At 37.8% G+C, this 21,500-nt stretch overlaps 1 protein-coding gene across 1 annotated transcript in view; it reads left to right on the top strand.

Annotated features, from left to right (window-relative positions):
• Window positions 1-21,500, top strand: part of lingo1a (leucine rich repeat and Ig domain containing 1a) — a 119,237-nt gene that overhangs the window by 37,412 nt on the left and 60,325 nt on the right. The window contains exon 2 of the mRNA XM_006782444.2: window positions 20,009-20,154. The gene's annotated coding sequence lies outside the window, so the exon portion shown is untranslated. The remainder of the gene's footprint in view (window positions 1-20,008; window positions 20,155-21,500) is intronic.

Raw genomic sequence — 21,500 nt, 5'->3', positions numbered from 1 at the left:
GTAGTGAAATGTGCAGACAAAATCACTCAAAAAAAGAAGCAAAAACAATGTTTGCTTCTCAAGAACTGACCTCATGGAAATAACGCGAATACCACAAGACTGTTTCCTTGTGCGTAGCAAAGATGGACGCTGCCAAGGCTTAGAGGGGAAGACTTTGATTTGGGAAGGCTTAGATAGACAGCTGAGAAAATTATCTTGGACAAGTTGGTATTGAAAGTCAATGACTGATGTTCCTCGTTTCATAATTGATCTGATATAGCAGGTTCACGCTCGGTACATGTCACTGGAGGATTTGACATTGTTTGGCCAAATTAGGTTTCTTTTATGCGGGCCCCGAGGATATGTAAATATCAGCACACACAAAGAAATAAGACATCCTTAGATAGAAAGAAATGAAGCAGCAATGCAGCTGTGACTACTAAGGCAGTAAAGCCAGAAAAGATGAAAGCTAGATAGTTAACATCATTGACATCACAGCAGAAGGGGGATTGCGTCAGTTTCTTCAAACAGTTCTAATAAAACACCATAGGAGGGTTGACTGCCTATTCTCGTGATAAAAGGGTACCCCCCTGAGAATCCATTGACAGTGCATTTGTTATCACAGCCCTCCTATTTTTGGCCCCCAAATGTTATCCAGTTTAAGTTTGAGCAGCTTGTCATGAAGACAAAAAATGTTTCTTAGAGTTGTTTTATTGTCACTGCTTTCAAAACCACATTTAGACTGAGTAAAACATGTAAAAGTAAAAAGTGTTACAGGGACAGAAATATAAGAAATTGTATATAATATGTATAATTATTATATCTTGTATTTATAATTCTATCTTTCCTCCCATTAAGTTCTCATGGTAATTTCTTGTAAATTAGTACAAGTCCAGTTAGTGCATGGTTTGATTACTTATATAGCCCTTCACTCAGTGCTCTCAAAATATTAACATAGGTTCTCTTGGGGATCCCAGTCCCTGCTCCAACATACCTAATTCAAATGGTCAACTGGGTATAAAATACTGTGACTGCCTGATAGCAATATGATCATTTAAATCAAGTGTGTTGGAGCAAGCAAGCAGTTAAATAAGCAGTCCCCAGGAGAACAGTTGAAAATCTACCATTAATGCCCAAAGAGAAGTGCTCTGACTGAATAATGTTGCCCTGAGGCAACAGACAACAACAAAAAAATGTGCATTGATAAGTAAGTTAAATCAAAATCTGTCCTTACAAATTAAACTTGACTTTCCTTGCTGTGCTACTGAGTCCCAAGATTACTCCATAGCACATGTAATTTCACCATGTTCATAATTATACACCTGCACACACGCATACCAACTCAGCAACAACAAAGGGAAACATCTTTACCTATATTGACCCTGCAGTATCATTATTAATGTATGCTATTAAAGGGTTGCTGCAGTTCACCACAAAGCAGAGAAAGTTTAGTTGTTCTGCTTGTTGGAGTTTCTTCTCTTTCATCCTTATTTAACCGGGTAACTTGGCTAAGAGCATATTCTTGTTTACAGCAGTGGCCTAGGGGAGTAGTTGGGAAAATAGGGAGTGCTGCACACATAAACACATTTGGGAAATGACTGGTGCAATGGCGATTGACAGCTGGCCACCAAGCAGTTTCACTACAGAATTTCTTGGTGTTCAAATGTTCATTTAATGGAATTTGTTGTCTTATCGTTTATGTTCATTTTTACATATTCAGCTCCAGTCAACAGCTCCCAAGCACACTGGAGAAACTCGTTCTCGTTCTCATCTTTCACAATAGTGTTTCTGTGGAATTTCTTGACTAGTGCTTTTAAAATGTGCAGCATCAGTTTTACTACTTAGCATACCTCCAGTATTCCCTTTATGCTGTAGTTGGGGTGAGCATCCTGTGTGTGTACATACATATATATATATATATGAAACTGCCATTCCCGTTTCCTGTTTTTCTTTTTGGTAGTTGACACTGCATGTTCATCCAGTCCAATGAGCTGGCAGCTTCAGCACCAGCTAGGGTAATTATTTACAGGAGGGATTGTGGAACCTGCTAAAAATATCCCATTTCCCTCTCTACAAGACCTCCCTTGAGAGCTTTGAAGACAAGGCAGGAGGAAAGAGAAGGGAAGCAAGGCTGTGAAGAGCTTTTACTCATTCCATTCTTTTACAGGCGCTTAATTCTTAATGTCAAGAATTAACATGGATTAATTAACATAAGGCAGTCCTGTAATCTGTAAGGCCCAATAAAAAACAAGACTTTCAACCAAACTCTAACATCTAAGCTGCATTAAACTCACTTGCTTACTTTAGAAAACTATTGGTCGTCTCTATGAGAAGGTCAGAATATTAGGTCTACTACACATATGCATGCTACATTGATAAGAGTTTGCTGTTTTGTTTGAGGGCATCTTGAGCATATAAATCATTTTAGTTTCACATGCACAAAGGTAATGCACTGTCGTATAGTAAAATGTAAGCTACAGGGAAACCCCAGTATCAGGAGTAAAACTTGTATTCAATTTCTCTACAGGTGTTGTTTATCATGGCTGACAATTGAAATATTTAAGCCTGGTCTAGAACTTAATATTTCCCAGCTGAAATAAATAAATCTGGAAATAAAGAAATTAAAGAATAAAGAAATTTGGCTCACAGAATCTACAGGCATAGCTTTTCATATCACGGCAGGGCACAGCCAGCAGTGATAAAAGAAATACTATCTTACTCCAGGATTACACCATGTGTGGCTCTAAATGGGGATGCATACAGCTGCAACAACAAGGTGTTTTTTAACACAGCTTATTTTTCACCTCATATTGACTTCTTCTCCTTAGCAACAGCAACTAAGGCTTGCAAATACAGTGCAGTAAACATGATTTATTTATTTCAGAAGGCCATCATTCAAACCAGAGGCCTTAAAAAACTAGAGTTACCTTAACACGTACCTATAAAACTGATTTTTGAGCCATTTTGTATGTTAGGATATTATCTTTTAGAAGGGAATCCCGAGTGGGGGATTATTTTGCAGGATAGTCTATTTTTTTGTGGGTAGAAAGACAAAGATAATCTGCTCTTTGCCTGTGATGCCCTATTATTTGCAAATCTCCACATTGTGTTTGAGTTTTAGCTTCAGTACTAATTACTGTGGATGTTAAATGCCAGTTTTTAAGAGGCTATTGAAGCTGCTGTTGTAGGCTGTGCTCTTTTTCCTGTCCTCTTGAACAACAGATTAACTACCACAAAGAACTACTGAGTATAGACAGAAGAATGCCGACATACTCGAACTCTGCTGGAATTATGTTAAGTCACATGGTCTAAATATTTGGGTGTGTATACTGGTTCACCTGAATTTTGTTTTGGTTTTGGCATCTTGTTTGACCTTTACATTAGAGTATATTTGCTGTTATATCAGTCAGTCATTAATGTGTAGAGTAATTCACTTCACAGCAGTGGACAATGGGATACCAAGGGCTGACTGGGTTTCTATTATCGTATTTTCTGCACTATAAGGTGCACTTAAAATTCTTAAATTTTCTCAAAAATCCACAGTGCGCCTTATAATCAGGTGCGCTGTCCCTCGAACCGATTTTATGTGGTACACGGTACTCAAAAATCTGTCAAAAAATGTTTTAGTACGACTTTGGTAAGCTACAAAGCCGCACCGCTTGATGGATTGCCGGAGCATTACGACTACCATAGTCAGGAGGATTTCTGCAAAATAATTAAAACGTACAGCTCTGCTATCACTTCCAACATAAATTAAGACAGAAAACTAAACAGCAGTGACATTTGTAGTGTTACTGAAGTTGGGCTAGCTGGTATATAATGACGTGCTACGTGATCCCCAGTGGCACAGCTGTGTTAACTAGGGTGACCAAGCGTCCTCTTTTCCCCGGACATATCCACTTTTCACGTTCTGTCCGGGGCGGAGGTTTTTAAGTTATTTTTTTGCCCTTGCTGACTTGTAAAAGCCTATATGACATTTTTTGTTTCACCATTCATTAACTGCACAGAGAAGGCATCGTTTAAAATATGTTAAAATTTTCTTTAAGCAAACAGTATTCTTAAAGTTCTTCATGACTGGGCCAAGTGTCCTCTTTTTTGGAAATCAAAATATGGTCACCCTAATGTTAGCATAACATAAATAGTGAAGCTGGAGGATGAATGCTAACTTTTTTTCACTCTATAAAAGTTAATGTGAGGGTTCCCGATGGTTATGGACAAATGCAATTGCATGGCAGGATGCTGTAAACTTCAGTCAGGAGAACAACTTGGATAATCCATCCACAATACAAGGTCAGTCATTAATAAACTACAACAACACAGGAATAGAGCAGCTGCGAGAGAATTCAACATTTATGAATCAAAGGTATGGAAGTAGAGGAAGCAAGAAGAGTTGAGTAAAATTTGACTTGTCCGACTGTTTTGTTTTGCTTAGTGTGCCTTATGTATGAAAACAGACCCGTTCACCGACAGTACGCCTTATAATCTGGTGCGCTTTATTGTCCGAAAAATACGGTAGTCAGTAGGTTTGCAGTTCTTTCTCTACCTTCTCCAGTCTGAATGTCATAGTATGCTTGGGTAAGACATGGACCCTAAGTTGCTCCTGATGCATCCATTGAAGTGTGGGTCAATGTATAAAACAAAGCAGTTAAAGCCAATGAGTAAAAGTGCTGTGTATATGGGTGACTGAGGCTTGGAGGAGAATATGATACCGCTAGAGAAGAAAGTGCTATATAAACACCAGTCCACGTGCCATTACTTGTTCCAACCGTGGCTTCAGTGGAATACAGAAAAAAGTTTTCTTCTTTTTTTATTTTTGGTAAAGTGCTTTTTTCCCATCTCACTTCCTATCTTGCATGTTGAGTATTCACAAGTTGCACATCATTGAAAACAAGCCCCTTGTTTATGTTGAAGTTACGTTATAATTAACAAATATGACTCCCAATCTAATCATAATGTCTGTAAGTTAGCATATGAACTAATTACCAATTACATTTGATGTATTGCATATTACTTTCCCAGAAAAATACATTTGAACCTCAGTCAACTGGAACTATTGATCCAGGTGGGTTGCCTCTACTGTGTATTATCAGACTATCAGGTCTGAGCACAATCAATCATATTTGTTACACCTCTCCTGTCACCTTGAAGTCTGTGTTTACGATAAAAAGTCTTTTCTCCTTCCCGGTCTGTCATTTCTCAACTCTGGATCCCATCAAGTTGCCACTCTTTGATTTTTAATGATAATGGCTCACAGATGGGATGAGCAGTATCAGTAAACAGAAAACAGATAGGAAGTAAGGGAGACAGAAAGAAAACAGGATTTTCTATTTCACTTTGAGCTGTGATTTTTTAAAAAAAAAAAAAAATCACACAACAAAGCTTGTGACATTTTTTAGAGCTGCTCATTAACTGATATCTAAAGGCTGCTTTACAGCTGATCAGTGCTTATAGCTCCAAAGCTTGCATTGGTCAAAGAATTATACATTTGCAGAAATCCCTGCCATGCAAACAGCTTTCTAGCTTTCAAGTTGTATGACAAATTTCACTCCAGTTGTTCTTGCATGGGGTGAAATTACTTCCTTCATTTGGGGGGAGGGGGGGGGGGTGGAATGCTGCCTCTGATGTGTTTAATTGGTTTGTGGTCGTACCATATAGTCAAGCTGTTCCCACAGCAACTCATCAGGGTCCAGATCCGGTAACTATGCTGGCTACTCAATTACAAGCAGAATACCATATGGGTCATTCTCTTTAAACTGCTCTTGCATTGTATGTAATTTTATATGATTATCCTGTTAAGAAAGGTCCAGTCCAGTCCAGTACTTTTATGTCTATGACCAGTGATACTTTTAGGATTTTTGCAAGTTATGTTCAGAACTTTAATAATTAATTTAATAGTACTTTAAAAATTCTCAAAGATAACTGGAAAAAGTTTGAATTAATTAATTAAAAAAATGTTCTTATTTACTTATTTTTTTACTGGTTTACTTTGAGAGTGTTGATAGAGAAAAACAGAAGTCAGAAGGAACTTTGTGAACCGGTTGTGTCTTGTGGATCTACAGAAAGGGCATGATAAGGTGCCAAGAGAGGAACTATGGTACTGCATAAGGAAGTCAGGGGTTGTAGAGAAGTATGCGAGGATGGTGGAGAACATATATGAGGACAGTGAGACAGTGGTGTGATGTGTGGTGGGAGTAATGGGTTCAAAGTGGAGGTGGAATTACATCAGAGATCTGCTCTGAGCCCCTGAACCTCAACTAATGGGCAGTGTTAGAAATGAGTTTAACAGAGAGCTCAGGTTGAGAGGTTTGGAGACAAAGTTTGAGAGGGAAGGTTGAGATGGTTTTGGCTTGTGCATAGGCTAGATACAAATTAGACAATGGAGGTGGCAGGCAGGAGAAAAAGAAAAAGGAGGCATGAAAGAGGGCATGCAAAGGGTTGGTGTGATAGAGGATGGGGTGAGATGGAGGCAGATGATCCACTGTGGCCACCCGTAAAGATAGCAGCCAAAACAAAGAGTTTAAGTTTGGAAGCATTTAGGACTGTGTTTTTGTCACAGTCTGATCAGCTTTCAATTAGCCAAGAACCACAGCAGAGACAACAAACATCATCTGCTGAATGGAAGCGATGACTGACCAAATGTGAATACATGCTACTTGCTCAACCACATCACAAGACACAACTGTAACAAACAATTTATGAAAAACCATCAATCAGGTCAACACTAAAGTATCTAGGTAAAATACTACTGTACAGTTGTCTGATAAATGGTGGCTCCAAGTGTGGGGCTGAATTTCCGATTACTTTTCTCGGGCTTCTCCAGCCGGGCTGGTACCCGTACAGCTTTTGAAGGATGGAGAGGTGAATGCAAAACAGCTTCTGTGATTTTCAGCAGCCTGGCACTTCCACCCTTTGATGTATGAAGCCCCAGTGAGCCCTCAGTTGCTCGTGGTATGAGTTGCTTTCCTCACACCTTTATGTTGTGCTGTTTGTAATGTTATGTATTGTAAAACAGCAACAGACCAGGAAGTCAGTGCTGGTTTGAAACACTTAATGTCACCTTCTGTCAGGCAAACCTCCTTGACATTGTGATGCGAATGTGTTTAATGTGACTCCCCAGCAAAATGTACTCCTCGCATTTTTGGAAAAGCATCAGGTGTTTACTGAAGTCAAATTCAACCTTGTCAGGAGTAAAATTTGCACAAGGTCTTCTTAAGATTCCTTGTTGGTCTCCGGCTAAATAATTGAAGCTTTATTTGAGCTGTGGTGAATTGCGGATAAGGATGTTTTTGGCTGACTGCCTGCTGCTCTATCAAAGGAAAGAGCTGCTCTTGGTTGTGAAACTCTCACTCGATCTTGCTGTGTGACATTGCCCCGGTCACTATTTAGAAGCTTATGTTTACTTGTGATGTCTTGAAGTAAACGCACCTCTGCAGATAACATTTTTTTTTTTGTCTAAATGATGGCCAAGATTAATATTGATAACTCAGGGTGTGCTCAAAGCTCTTGTTTGTTCAGTTAGTTGAGCAGCAGTTAGTGGCTGCTGTTTTGCTCATCGCCACTGTTTCATTTGTTTCCTTTTATATGTGTGTGTTTCTGTGTGTGTGTGTGTGTGTGTGTGTGTGTGTGAGAGAGAGAGAGAGAGAGAGAGAGAGAGAGCGCCTCAAACAGAATGCAGTGGACTGTAGAATAAAAATTCAATGAAAAATAATTGCATTTTTCCTCAAACTGATTAGCTTTCTGGAAAGTCATCATGTACTTTGTTTTTCATTGCAGTCAATAATTCCAGACATGTATCCTGAACTACCCAATGCTGGCCATTCTGGCACCTTACGTACTATCTCTGCCCTCTTTTGCTGAAGTCTGATTTTTGTTTCCGGTATTATTGTACTATAAATATGACAGCATTACAAAAACACTTTGTGGCTTCAAACAAAGCAGACATGCCTTTCTGTGTGGCTTGTTTACATTAGAAAGTAGTCAAGAGAATGACCAAGAAAGCCTATCTAGAAGTCAAGCCCACACACACACCCAATGGGAGACGCTGCCCTTCTTTGATACGTCACTCAAGCTGACAGACAGTGCTTATCTGTCAGTGAGAGAGAAATGAACCAAGCACCCCATTTCTCTGTCACTTCATCCATATTGGTTTAACCTGGAGTCTTTCAGAAGTTCATCAGCTGCACATCTCAGATAAGGCTATTGAGATGGGCGCAGGGGTTGTGTGGGGGTTGGCTTCCTATAGGACCTCTGTGTCCAACTCATCTGAGATTTAAAGATATTTTATTCATTCATTTCATGTTGGTTTTTATAACTCAACCAATATGTGAATGTTTCAAAGACTGATGTAGAAGCACAGACTTGAATGTCAGTGTTGGATTGTCTCTGTTGCTCCCGGTTTAATGAGTTCCTACAAATCTAATAGGAAATTCCCCCACATAGTTACAAAGGTCTTATAATGTTCAGCCAAAACAACTGCTAACATAAAGCGACAGGCTTCAAAATTAAGTCGTTTAATGCATGGACCAAACATGGACAACTAGCAAAAAAAATGCATTTTAATGTGGAACTCAACAAACAATAAGAAAAAAAAAAACCTCAGTCACCAAAAAATAATGAAATCAGTATTATTAAAACTGTGTTTGAATATATTAAATACTAACACTTAGCACTGCTGTCTCACAGCAAGAGGGTCCTGGGTTTGAATCCACTGGATTGACAGCTGGAATAGCCTCCAGCCCAATCAACACCTTGAACTGGTGTCAATAAACAATTGTTTTAGAAGTAAATCTATTTGTCCCTCAAGTTTTTCCACTTTGAGATATGCAGTAACAGCTGCATTCCTATAATTAATTCTGTTGTATTTTGTCCAAGAGTGCGACTTTATTTTGGCCAATCATAAGGTTTTTCCTTACCCATCTCAATTTGAAAACAAGGATGAAAACTCTCAGTCAGTATTTCAGCCATCGAGAAAGACAGCATGGAAATGTGTCAGCATCTTATTATCTTACTATTCATATTATTCAGATTGTTTGTACTTCTGAGCCCCAAACAGTCAGGAGTTGAACATCTTACATAATAACAAATTTACATCAGCCATTAATCTCAAGACCCTAAAATGCCACTCCATTGCACTTTATCTCATTTATGCTTATGAAATAAGCACAAGTGCTTTTGGCAGCAGTTTTTTGTTAGTCATGCACTAAATCTCAAGTAGTTTTACACCATCTGTTGCACTAGAATTTGCCTCTTTTTTTTCTCCTTGTTTCCTAGGACCACTCCTTAGTCCATTTATAAATAAAATGCCCCGTTTATAAATGTGACTAGTTCGCCTGTGGTGCCACATGGTAAACTGTGTAGCTGGATTCAGTGCTAACATAAATAAAGGGAATAATAACAGTTCATGTTTGTGTCTTTGCATCACCTTAAAATCACTGTTAAACGATGGTGATGGTTTAATCAGCCCCTTGCATTACTAGTGTTTGTTTATGAAGAAGAGAGACCTTGATGATGTTTTGTTTTTTTTTTTCCCAACCTGGTAATCGATGTAGAGTGAGGAGAATTTAGTCCTAGATACTACACTGGTGATGGAGTGATCACTGACGATACTGAGTCAGCAGAAATCAATGTAGTGTATGTAGCTGATAGGATAGTTCAAGGTGAGGCCCTGTGTGTAGCTAAGATTGTGTGTAATGTCACATCAACATCTGGCATCGGGGGACACACAACATCCTTCATGGTGATTTTTTTTCTGCAGCGATGATGGAAGAAACAGCTGTTATGATGCTGCAAATTAATCATGAGACCATCTTCTACATGTACGCAAGGACACAGACACAGTCTTAACATCTAGTGCATTATATTTGATACATACAGTTTTTATGAGTTTTGGAGACTTCTACATCATCAGTCGGTGTTTTTTTAGGCTGAAGAACTTGAAAAAAAATTGCACAACATGTTTTTAAGCTCGAGAGTTCAAAAAGTGCAAAAACTCATCTTTGCAAATATACTGCATGTTTTAATGCAAAGTGCATTGGTTGCTGTGCATTTGTGATATTTGCTGTTCTGTTTAGAGGGAAAGAATCTGTGTGCCTCTAAATGCACTCTGTACAACTGAATCAAATCTATTTCATTTGTCAAACTTTGCTAGAAGCACACTGCAGATGTATGTTGTGTTTTATTATTAAATTTAATATCAAATCCAATACTACCATTATTAATTTGGTTGTTTTCTGTTGGCCTTTCTGTAATCTATATTTTCAATTTTAGAGCACCGGTAATTACAATATTCAGTATTCAGACTACAGTCTGCAGTAATGACCTCGTATGTCTCCTGGTATCATCATTATTATTCATGGCTGCACTCCAGGCCCACAGGTCAACATGAACTGTGCCTGTCAAGACAGCCATCAGACCAAAACACTCTGGGCACATGCACGTAGTGGATATGCATTAATGAATTGTGCACTTTAATTGTGCAATCACGTTCTGCCGATCTGCTAAGTTGTAAATTTTCCCAAAGGCTGTCCTTTTTCTTAACTCACATTCCTTTAGCATCTTGATAGCTGTCAAAGTCAGTCTCAGAAAAATAAGTCCTGTATGTAGAGTGTTAATCTAGTGTATTTTCTTTAGATTAATTTTAGAAATAGAATTATCTATTTATTTTATTAATTCTGGTGTGAAAGCTGATAGCCGCCCTTACTCAAAAGTCTCATGTGAGACGCATACCAAAATAACATTAACCTTTTGTTGTTGATTCGGCTCTCATAGGTTAGATTAGACTCTCATAGTGGTTCTCTGCTGCTAAAGAGTCTAGGGTGTCCAACACAGTGCAAACAGTCTTACGTGATTCAAAGGTAAATTAATTTATGTTTCAAAGAGATACTGGCTCATTTATGCTGAGAGAACACTAGAGCTGTGTGATAGACACTAAGAAGTGTAGCAACCTAATCCCATTAGAAAAGTTCTTAATATTATACTTGTGACTTCACAGAAAAAATGCTAGCCAAAAACTGCAATTAAAGTAAATGAGGGCAATATTTCAGACTTTTATTATATGACAGTAACCTATTAGAAAAAATAAGAAAAGAATAAATAAATTAAATAAAAAGAACCTTGCAACTGCCTGAAAGACTGAGATCAAATATCTAATGGTATGACTGTGTGAAGTGCTACAGGTAGGAGGCTATCTAATATGCATAATCACTGTGGATGAGTTTTAAATTCCAAAATAAAGTTATTTGAAAAATTCGTCATATTTGGAAACTTCATTGAGAGTGACTCATTCACTTAGAGCCATTGCTTTCATAAGTAGAAAGACGTGGGGTACATTTGGATAGCCTAGAGAATCTGTGTAATTTATTGGGCAAGTAATGAAGTCAAAATACAGCTAAGAATTTGTCTCTTCAAAATATTCAAACTATTTAATTAAAAATAAAGGAGGTACATTGTTTACAATGTAAACAGTAAATAAAGGTTATACGTATAAAAGTCACCTAGTGAGACTGAAAGGTAGTAAAGTTTTACTTGAACAGGTTCCACTCACTGAGCATAAATTTTAACTTTGTTATTGTAAAATTTGGTGCCCAGTATAGACCATAAGGAACATAACATCCCGAGGCAATTTAGCATAATGCTTCATGACCCAAGAAATCTCTGTGCTAATGTAGTATGTGACTAAATTAACAAAGCTGAACTTTCCTTTGGTGTCAAGCGATGGCTTCTATTTTCACCTCAGATGGAATGATTCATGAAATCATTTAGGCATCATTTTCAGGGATACACTGCTCCTTAATGATATTATAATTATCCACCAAAGATTAATTTGCATGTGTGAGGCAAATTATGTGATGGATTACGTATAAATTGTCATAGAGCAGTAAAAATGGTGAATCGTGACAGAGCTCGGTTTTCTCATTGTGCGCTGAAATGACCAAAACATACTGAAGTATATATTTAAGCACCGCTAGACCTTTCACAGTTGTAGCTCAATAAAAGCAGCAAAGGTACAAACCACATTTAAACTAAACAAGACCACAATTAAGATTAGATTAGGTGAAATGTTGTTAATTGCCCCTCATAAATGGGTAATTGATAGATTACTTATCCGTTAATTAGAGTGGACCTGCCATGCTCCCTGGACACCCCTCTCATCTGTCTCAGTTAAACTCCTGCCACTAAATGTAGATGGCAATAACAAAACGACCAGCATTTGCAGCATCTTTTTGCTCAGTGACACAAACTTAAAACCAGCCAACCCAAACTTTGCTTAATTTTTCTGATTATCTTGATTGAATTGTATTTTTAAATGAAGTCACTGCAGCTATTCCACACTACTTTTGGAGGTTTAAGGTGAATAGGGGTGGAGGCAGGGAGGCAGGAATCGTAAACCATGAAAACAAAGGCTCAGGGAGACCATAATGGCTTTTACATGTCAAAAGGTTTTTCACTGCCTTGTGGTAGGTTGAATGTGATTATTTGGATTGTGTTTTTGCACTGCAGCTACATAAAGCTCTGTTATTGTTAGAGGAGACATGGGGCTGATAGTAGAAAGTCAAATCTTCCCACAGTATTTCCTTGAGTATTAACATTTTTTTCCCCACATGGACAGACTAGTAATTCATTGAATGCTGTTTTGGTGACAGTCAGGGCATCATGCAAATGGAAATCAGAATCATCAGCATCTTATTGTTTATGTGTTTATGTGGTTGTTTCTGGGAGTTGGAAGAGCTCATAAATAAATAAATGAAGCGATTCTGAGAATTACATAATCAAAAGTGTAACTGGATGTTTTCATTACTAGCTGAAGTACTATTTTGTGGTGAAGCAAGGTGCATGTGTTAAACCCATTGTTTTTCTTGCCAAAAGTAGAACAAGCCACAGCACAATCATCCGCTTATTGACTGATAGAGGAAAATGAGGTGACACAAAGAGAGTCCCCCCTTTTCAGACAGTTTTGGTGTGGCTATGTAGCTGACACCGGAGTTTGATTATCAGCTTACAGATCCAGCTCAACAAGCCAAATAAAATGGGTAAATGACTACTGGAATCAAGCCAAACAGGTTGGAGCACTCCAAAGCTTATACTATTATTGTTTTATTTAGTTAAGATCTTAAGTTCAATGGGCTTGTATGACCCGCTTGACAATACTGGTGCCAAAGAATATGTTTGCATCCAGCACAGTGCACACACAAATATTGAACATGGAATACATACATAAGATATCCTTCAGGACACTAAATACACAAGTGGGTATTGATTTGGATCTCAATCTTGCACTTACGGTACAGCTAAGGATCTGTGCCATTTGTCTTCAAATATCAGGGTGAATTTTTCTAAGTAATTATCCAGACGACTGAATTGCTGGAAGTTTCGCTGAAAGCCGGGGATAGTGGGAAAGGTGATCTAAAAAGAGACAGCATCATACAATTAATTAGTTCTCTGACACAGAGATGTCTAATGCCAAAGTTAGATCCACACCAGGTGTGCTGAGTGCTGTGAAGTGAGTGTTGTGTAGCACTCAGAACACTTGTGACAGTTGGCTCTCGAATCCAGAAATGAGATCATGTCATGGTTATAAATTTAAATGACCAGAACTTGTGTAACTACACCTGTTTACTGGGAAATTACAGATTTTTCTCTGCACTACGCAGTTACTTTATAGTCCATACTAAAGTTGAATGTGGAAAAACAACTGTAATATTTTGTTACTTTGTTACTACTGTTTCAGTTCTTTTGTTTATTGAACAACACTCTGCATACTTTCACTGCAGTGGGGAACAGCTGGTTGAATAAAAATAAAAGGTCAAAATTCACACTGCCAAGGTTTAATTACTTTAAAAACCTAAGCTACTGGACATATTTAAGTGGTGGCTCACATGAGCTGTGGCTTTCAGCTTTTTCTACCCGTTTCTGTAGCCGCTGCAAAAATAATAATGGTAATAAATAATAATAACAGTAATAATATGAAGCATACACACATACACACGGAATAAACCATATTTCTCTCTTTTTTAAAAAAATTATGAATTCAATTTAAACTCAGACATCTCATCTTCATTATCAGTGCAGTGGTGATTTGATTTTACTTATTTTGTAATCCTAGAGAGAGTAAAAATGTGGGATTTCTGCAAAAGCTTTGTACGTCTCTTTCCACAAATGCTATGCTCTGATCACTTTTTAATATTGTGCTGTTTAGTAGAGACAAACAAGGAATGACAATTAAAGGAAAACTTTGAAAATTCTGCAAACAGACTTGTTTCCTTTCTTCGCCAATACTTGATGAGATTATTGGTTACCCTGTGATATCTGTTTAATGTTAACTCACTGTGCAAATGTGTCAGCTTAGTTTAGCTTAAACAGTAAAAACAGCTAATCCTTTCAGGCAAATTATACACAATAAAATGGGAGGAGGCATCATGCCCCTTTACCATGAGGATGTTTGTCCCCCCTTTTTTTATTTATTTAGCTTATTAGATAGCTATAGAGATTTTTTATTGCATGTGATTATTTAATATCAGTCTATGTTTCCAACCACACGGTACTGCTAAAAAAAAGTATTTCCTTATCTAAAGTAATCCATTTTGACTAAGTTCCCCGTTGTTATCCCCATGAAGAAACATCTTCTTGTTTAATATTTCCATTAAATTGTTTAAGCACAAATCACTGATGTGTTAAGAAATGTGGAATGTTTCAAATGTGGCTTTCACAGCCTGGTAGGAGAAAAAACAAATAATAACTCCTCTATGGATTGAATTATGTTGCAAGAACATTTGAAGGATGATATTAAACTTGTATCAAAAAGTGGTGATGTAAACCTGCTGGTTCTGTTAGGCAAATTAAAAGAAGAATTAAAAAAGGATGACGCCATGTTTTGCAACTCTTTGCCTTGGCAAGGAAGAAAATACAACATTTCTACTAAAAACTTGAAGCACATGAATAAAACCAAAGTCACTCACAGTATTTACAAATTACATGCTGACAGGTAGTCCTGCTCAATAAAACAAAACAACATTATAACTGTATCCATGCCCGTTGCTCAGATTTATCAAAGTTTCCCCTGAAGCTCACCAAAATACTTAGTTAGCGCAAGCAGTTTGTGTCTGGTGTCTTATGTTTGCGTCTTTATGTTACAGGTCAAAGCCACTGTCTAAGCTCTTAATTGTTATGAAAGACAACACTTCATGTCCATTGACCCAATTAGCACTAACAGAAGTCATCTTAGTATGTTACTTTATTTGTGTATTGATATACTTTTGTTCCTAAGAGATGAGTCTACAATTTATTTGCATAGGTTATTAATCTGCTCCTCCTTTTAAGTTAATGGAAGTTGTGTTGTTTGTTGCCTCTGTCGAGGAAGTGTCTCTGCTTTCCTGAACAAGCCACAGATTTATTTACAGTATGAGAGAAAGGACTCGGAAAGCCCACGGGAATAAAGTTTTAGACAGGGACAGTTGAAAGATGTTGGATAGAGGTCAGAACTGTTTTACCCACTGTGCATGCCACTGTAAGGTAAACTCCCCAGGATACCTGTTAGTCAATGAGGCCCTGATATGTTCTGCTGGATGCCTGGGGTGTGCGTACCACACAGGTGATACTTTTGCCTGTCAGGTGGCTTGTGGTGAGAGGTAATCCTGTTGAAAATAGAAATGTTTCCTGCCTTGGGATGGGGGGAAGGAGTGCAAAAGCGACACGACCAGCCCCATGGAATCAGTCATCTATGTGCACATTGGGAAACAGTCTAATCTTGTCACTGACACATGGGAAAAAGTCTCTAGGTATCAGTAGCAAAGACAGAATGGAGTTGATTTGTAAAATCATACTAGCACATGATGAAAACTGAGAAAAGCTTTTGTTTTTTTCTTCCCAAACCTTTGTTGTTATGTTGATTTGTAATTCACTGTATACATTTATGTATTATATCGCCATACACTCTTAACTTAAAAAAATTCCCATTCTGTCAATCCTGCTGAAAAGAGTTACACAAGAACTCTGACGTCTGTCATGCCCTACTTCTTAATTTCATTTAGTTTCCCACTCTCCATTTTAAATGTTTAAATGTTAAATGCTGTGCAGATGGTGTTTATCAATGACTCATCATCTCTCTCCCCAATAGCCTGGTTTCTGTCTGGGGTTAAATTCCTGCTGCAGTAATTCATGTGTTCTGACTTTTAGCTGTTATTATCCCAACAATTTTGACGTGACGATTGGGATTTTCAGGTTAGTTTGTGATTTCTGTTATTTCCCCCTGATGTAAGAATATGTTAGTTAATTGTTAATGTTGCTTTGGACTCTCAACTATATTTGACAGACAACATATAAGTTGCTACTTTTGTGTGATGTTGGTACTGGTTTGTGTGATTTCTGTAAATGTAAACAAGGGGTAGGAATGTATATTTGCTTGACAAAACTGACCATTTTCAGAGTGGGAAAACAATGGATTAATCCTCTTATCAAGCTTGCTTCACTCTTAAAATACCCAGCAGCAATTTTCATGTGGAAATGACTTTCCACTATCAGTGGGAAACCAAGCATGAGATGTTTCTTCAGCAAATAATGCCATTAAGGTTTCACCACTCAAAGGATTATTTAGTGAGAATATCATATCTCACACGATGTTGCACAGTTTTGTTTCTTCTCATCATGGATAGCTTCATGCTTATATATTTGTTTGAAGTCATCAGAATTAAAATTGTTTTATTAATGACAATATCAGCTCATAAACTAAGTCATAAATATAATTGTCCATAGATCTGCCAATCCATCCATGCATTTTCTTCTGCTTATCCATTCGCGAGGACAGCAGTCTAAGCAGAAAAGCCCAGACCCTTCTGTCCTCAGCCACCTCTTCCAGCTTATCTGAGGAAAAACTGAGATGTTCCTAGGCCAGCCAAGAGATGTAATCCCTCCAGGGTGTCCTGGGTCTACCCCAGGGCCTCCCCCCAGGAGCACATTGGTGGAACATCTGGGGGTGGCTGTAGCTCAGGAGGTAGCTGAGGTCACCTACTGATTGGAAGGTTGGTGGTTCGACCCCTGGCTCCTCCAGTCTGCATGTCAAGTATCCTTGGACAAGATACTAACCCCTAATAGCTGTCCGATGCATCCATTGGAGTGTGAATGCAGTTAGAAAAGCACTCAGTATAGAGAAAGTGCTTGTGAGAATGGGTGTGGTGGCATGTTGTATAGAGCCCTTTGAGTACTCTGTGAGAGTAGAAAAGCACTGTATAAGAACCAGTTCATTTATCATAAACCAATTGGCTCCTTTCGATGTGGAGGAGTAGCAGCTATAATCTGAGCATCTCTTGGATGTCTGAACTCCCCACCCTATCTCTAAGGGAGAGCACAGCCAGCCTTTGGAGAAAGCTAATTTCCGCTGCTTGTATCTGCAGCTCCTTCTTTTGGTCACTTCACAAATCTCACCCCCAGGTGGTGATCAGTTGATTGCTCAACTCCTATCTTCACCTGATGATACGATTACAAAATTAAATATGTTGTTTATTATAAGATAAGATAAGATAAGATAACCTTTATTAGTCCCACACGTGGGAAATTTGTTTTGTCACAGCAGGAAGTGGACAGTGCAAATGTTATGAAGCAAAAATTAGAATACAATAAGAATAAATACAGTACACAACTGTACAGAATAGAATAAAATAAAATACTATATACAGTAGAATAAAATAGAATAAAATATACAATAAGATAAAAAGATAAAAATAGAATACAAATGCTATATACAACTGAGACAAAACTGTGACAAATTATAGACAAAACTGTGATTCTCACAGAAGTCTTATAACAGAACAACAGTCTGTTCCTCTCAATCATGCCCCTCCTGGTCTCACTGTTGTTGCCCATTGAAGTCTCCCAGTAGGGCGACGGAGTCACCAGATAGAGCACCCTCTAACATCCCACCAGCAACTCCAAGAGGGCTGGTACTCTGAACTGTTGTTTGGTACATAAAAACAAATGATAGTCAGAACCTGTTTCTGGGCCCGAATGCGCTGAAATACAACTCTCTTGTCCACCAGTGAAAACTCCAGTATACAGGCAGCAAGCCAATGGGATACAAGGATAGAGTCCAGTCCCTCCAGAGCTTGGCTTGGCATGCTGTGTGAGGTGAGCCTGACTATATCTAACCAGAATCTTTCAACTTTACGCACTACCACCAGAGAGGTTACATTCATGTCCCAGTTGCCAGGCTTGATAGCTGGGGATCAGGACACGAAAGGGCTCTGCTCTTTGTTGCCACCTGACGCACCCAACCAGTACAACGCCTGATAATTATTACTGCAGTGTGCTTTATAATTCTATATCCATATCAGTCAATATCTCATTAATCAAAGGCTGCTGTATATTTTTGTTGTTGTTGTTATCATTCCCATACAATTACATGAAGTGTGTGAATACTGCAATGTACACAACACATGAAATAATCAAGTAACTTTGCAGTCTTTTGCAAAGTTCTGAACTATATTATTATGAAACCTTTTCACTGTAACACAGGTGTTAGTAAATAATCTGAAACCAAATTTTATGCATTGAAATTAATTGTTTTGCGAGTAATGAGGCAGATGAAATGTAGAACATCTTGCAGAGGAAGAACAAGGTGTCTCTGTTACTGCCAACAACTCTGCAGACAAATTACACCAGCACAGATGCTTTGGACCAGAACACTTTGCTTTGGATCCAAGGTCTGACTTTTCCCAGCCAGAAAATCAAAGGGAAGTTACATCCCTTCTGATTTTAATGCATTAGATAGTTTGTGGAATGTGGAAGATCAAATGTTTGCCAAGTCATTTGCAAACATATAAACATATGCAAACATATCTTAGTGGGTTTTTTGTATATTTTCAGATTTTTGTACATAATGCTTTCATGTTTTTTGGACCAAATATGTCACAAGTTGATCTTACGAGTTTCAGCGGTAAAATGTTCTTATTCAAAATCAAATCAGTTACTGATACCGTGGATGTTAATAATTTCACCACCAATAACTTAATCTCCTATTATTTATTTCATATAATGAAGGAACAAATTAACTTTGGTATCCATTACCTCTGAAATACTCAAAATCTCTGGTATTTCCAACGTCTGTTCGTCTCTCACCCACAGAGAGGGAAATGGAGCATGTGGTTATTACTGGCAGGATGTTCTGATGTGAAATCCAAAAGCAAAACTGAAATACTGTTGTACGCTTTAGGAAAGAGCATTTTCAGTGTGAAGTCACTGGTAGACACCACTGATAATCACTGTTTAGTTTTTCATGTCTTAATCTGCCATTTATTATTTATAGTTAATTGAGCCTTCGGTACATTTAAACAAACCACTCATTTTAAGAATGACATAAGGATATCTTTTTAATTTTGTAATCTCTATTTCTTATGCTAACAATGGATTATGTGACTGATTATATGTGTATTTGAAAAATCGCTCTCTGTAGTGTGGAAGGAACAGAGGATTATGACCCAACTCGAGAGTTCAACTTATTTCTGCGGTGTGTTTCCGTTTTATTATTTAATTACGTTGGTTTTGTTGGTCCACAACTTTAAAGTTCTGGTTAACTCCCACAGCTCCCAGCAATAACAAGATGTTACTTTAAGCAAACAGCCTTTATTGGCACACTATATGCTATACCTGCCTAGCCGGATACAACAGACAGATACAGTTAGCTGTTAAATATAGTGGTGCGAGGAGCGGCTGATGAGACAGATATTTCCCTCAGGAGCTGGTGGTGGTGAAAACAGAGTTAAACAAAAGCAGAAATATTGGACTTTGTGTTTTGAAATTCATCAAGTGGCCAGAAACACAACTCCAGATAAATAATAATGGTCTTTCATGTCTGTAGGATGTGTTTGCTTTCAAAGGAATAATGTCAGCATTGAATTCACAGCTTGTTTCCACGGCCAACTAATGACATTAAGTTTGGTTTATGTTTTAAAGAACATCACATTTAACACATAATATCTATTTCAAATATCACATGATTTATATGCTTTGCAGTAAGGATTCTTGTGTTGGTTGCTTCATGTAGGTGGCTGATCAACTGAAGAGGGAATGCTGTGAGGGTATGTTGATTAAGAGGAGACGTTGCTCATCTCACACCTTCAGCCTCCCACCTTCTGCACAGTAAGCAGATCCAGCTGCTCTTTGGAATCAGCAGGCCAACAATTACTGCCCGTGAGTATTATTGCACTCCCAGAATTATTAAAAACTCACGCTGATCATCACACAGAATAAAGAATCTGACTTTTGCGGTGAGATCGTCTCTTAACTTCAGCATTATAAAAAGCACTGCATCTGTGGACCTTCTCTGATACCTTTTAAACCAGCCAACAATTTACGCAGTAAATCAAATTAAAAATAAAAAAAACTTGACATTTGAAATGTGCGAGGATAATATTAATAAGTAGTTGACAAAGACGTCTCACTGCATAGCAATCAGAAGAGACGCTTTGAGCATTGAAATAGCTGATCTCCTTATCTCATTGGCTTAATTAGTGTTAATATATCACAGCTCCTTGATTCACTTTACAGATCTCTCAAAAAAATGTGTGTTTTTTTAATACTAGTGCTTTTTTTTCATTCAAACTTGTTTTTAAAGGTTTGTCTTGCAGTCCCTGTTATTGTGGGGTACGGCTCTTATAGTCGTGGATTGTCTTAAATAACACTTACCTTTTTTTCCAGTAAACACACAATTTATTTTAGTTGCCGAAATTATGCTGGTTTAATTGTTGGTAGCTAACAACTAAAATTTCATGTCAGTGAATATTTCGTTTATAGTTATTGCTACATTACTGCTATACTTGCACACATACTTTCATTTAAAAGGTTCGCAGATTTCTTAATAGAATAAACCAGACAAGACTGTCCACTCTTCTGTTGCAAAATAATTGTGTAGATACTGTAGACAGATCATTTCTGGGACGCAGGATACACTTTACCATACTCTGCATGGAAGTGTTTACTGTATGTTGTAGCAAAGTCCCCACATTTAAGTTGTGCTTTCTATTTCACAGAAACAATATAAGTTAAGTAGTGTACTAAAACATAGTTTGCCTTGTTTTTGCTGGGACTCCTGCAAAGTCACTTTCACTGCATGTTGCCTCCCTTAAACACCAGAAATTAAATACTATGTTATAGCTGGTCAGTAATAATAAACTTATAAAGCACTCAGTAAGAAAGTTATCCTGATGGAACCCTGTGTTCTACTCATTAGTGTACTTCTCTATAAAACTAAATTGTTCTCGCATTTACATTTAGGTGTCTACAATGTAATTAATGACTGGATATTAATTTGCTGTTAATAAAACATTCATTTTATGAAATGTATCTGAGTCAAAAGAGGAGAGGAAAGAGGAAATATTTGTTGTTGATACCAGACATATAAGACATTAAACATTAAACTAAGTCCAGCTTAGTTTGTTTTGGCTTAGGGAAAAAACGTTTTTGCCTGGTACTGTTTGGTATACAGTTCATTCACTTTGACTTCACTCCCTAGAGGTGAAGTCAAGAGAGGCTACCTC

This window comes from Neolamprologus brichardi, chromosome 7, assembly GCF_056152115.1.
Source record: "Neolamprologus brichardi isolate AB-2024 chromosome 7, ASM5615211v1, whole genome shotgun sequence".
Taxonomy (NCBI): Eukaryota; Metazoa; Chordata; class Actinopteri; order Cichliformes; family Cichlidae; genus Neolamprologus; species Neolamprologus brichardi.
Note: the sequence above shows the minus strand (reverse complement) of the source record. Positions and strands in the feature narration are given on the sequence as shown.